Below are 2380 nucleotides of genomic sequence, written 5' to 3'. Positions count from 1 at the left end.
CAGGTGAATTTTGCTGTATGAGACAGTCTACAGTATTACCGACAGCTGTTACCCCTGTATACTCAGCTTAGTTTATTTTAGGGACAATTATGATTTAGGAGTTACTTGTATTTTACCAGTTATGACAAAAAAAGGGAATGCATAAACTTTGTTTTCTTTTTTTAAATGATTATATATTTAAGAATGAAAACAATGAATCAGGAAAATATTGAAAGCCATTTTTATCTCGTATAACTAAAACTATAAAATGATGTCAGCTGGAAACTTAGAGCATTCTATAGTATAAATTCATATCAGAGATCAGTCGTTTTCTGGAACTACATAGCTTAGCATATGTTGGTAAAAATGAAGGCAGAATTCTTAAAACCGTAAATCAGTTTGAAGAGGTTATAGTAATTAAAAGTTCAAAAAATAACGTGCCTGAAAACACGGTTTACGTAATAAGTGTATCACCTGTGTAGTGTAGAGATCCGGGGTCTTTCTCCTGAGCTGGAAGCACGTGGGATGGAAAAGGCCCTCGAGGGTCACAGGGATATTGTGTCCTCGTGGCTCGTGTCGTCCCCCTGCCTTGTCCGTCCACGGTCAGGAGTAAGAGCCCGTGAGGCGCGGGCCGTTCAGCAGACTCTTCGCGCTGGACACGGCCTTTGCGGATCGTCCGCATGCTAGAGGCTCACTCGTGGCCTCAGGAAGCTGACTACACCTTAGAGAGGTGGGAACACAGAACTGAGCCATTTCCTGCGAAAACTCAGTCTGGACGTGAGGAGAAGAGAGACTAACGCTGACTGTAAATATAAAGCGTTTTAAAACCGTTTGCCGAGGGCCACCTTCAATTCTGCGAGGCAGCGGTTCACACCACACCTGCAGGTCACTGCCCCCAGGGAAGAGTCCCTCTCGACTCACCTCGACAGACCAGATGGTCAAGGCTCTGTGTCCGTATCCCACTTCTTAAGGAACCTGTTCTTAAGTGAGTCACCTGTCCTACAGGTGTGCAGGTTTAAGTTCTCTGCAGCCAGGCTGAAGCTCTTAGTCCTGCACAGGTGTACCAGCCTAGCTGTTGAAATTCCGGCCGAGAGCTTGAGATAATTCCTCTTCAGTACACAGTGCCAGATTAGGAACAGGGCGTTTGGTGACCTCCGTGGCAAGGGTGTCAACGGTTTGCGTTTCCCCCAGTAGCCACGGGGGTCGGGGTGGGGGGCACTGGGCTGCCCGTCTGGGGCCCGACCCCGCTTTCCGAGACCACGCTCTCGTCCTCCATCGCTTGCCAGGCCGCTGGCCGCGCGGGCAGGGCGGGCGAGTGTGTGCTCGTCCGCAGCAAGCGTCCTTCTTCAGGTCGTCTCGGCCGCCCGTGCATCTCCGAGCTGCGCTGCCCGTGGACAGCCATTGTTGTAAAACATTAATGACACGTTTTCGGCACGACTGAATGTCACCCATTTACTCCAGCCCTCTAGAGCGGTCACTAGCAAACGCCCCCAAAGCAGGCATTCCATGGGAATGTCAACGAGTCTGATGTCTCTGTAATTGGCCTAATTATGGAGGAAAGGATTTATAATATCCTCATAAACACCCAAAGTTATTAGTGCCATTCCCTGCGTAGGTAGTTATTGCTGAGCCGTTACAACCTGAGCAAGTTTAAGAAAGAATAATGCTCTAATAAACAGGATGTTCACAGGTTCGTGGCTGACTTCTCAGGGGCTGTCACTATTGTGCACCATCCCTCACCATTGATAACTGTAATAAAATTTAAATTATACGAATTTGCAATAACCTCAAGACCTGCTCTACTTAGAAATAGCAGCAATCAGAAGGTCCGTGTCAGGAAGTTATGCACGTCATTAAAGTATTTAGGAGTACCCCATGGATGGAGACTGAGCTTGGGCTAACGTCCCTAAGCCAGCAAAAAAAAACAGAGCTGTCAAAGTGACCGAACTAAGTAAAAACGCATATACGCATCAACACAGGTTAAATGCCAACAATTTCAAAGTAGACATTTTAAAATCATGATGATATGGACATTTTTCTTCCGTTTTAAAAATTGGTACGTTTTTCTGGGTTTAAATAAAAGGAACGTATATGACGACATGGAATGATGGCAGTGAAGTGTATTCCTTAGGATGAAATACATTTTGCAGAAAGGAAGTCCGATTTGTCCTGTAATAGTCATTCTTTCATAGCCCTTTGCTTATCGATACACAAAGCCCATTTAAGAGCATTTCTCTTATAGCTAAACTAACTTCGCCCAGTTTTTGAAGAGTGTGTTCTTTAAACGCATTTTTTTATCTTTAGTTCAACAGGTTCCAACCATCACAAAACAGTCAAAAGTGCAAGTCGCCTTTCCCTTTGACGAATACTTCCAACTTGAATGCGAAGCCAAAGGGAACCC

Source organism: Pteropus vampyrus, unplaced genomic scaffold (assembly GCF_000151845.1).
Source record: "Pteropus vampyrus isolate Shadow unplaced genomic scaffold, Pvam_2.0 Scaffold386, whole genome shotgun sequence".
NCBI classification, from domain to species: Eukaryota; Metazoa; Chordata; class Mammalia; order Chiroptera; family Pteropodidae; genus Pteropus; species Pteropus vampyrus.
This window is presented reverse-complemented; position numbering follows the sequence as displayed.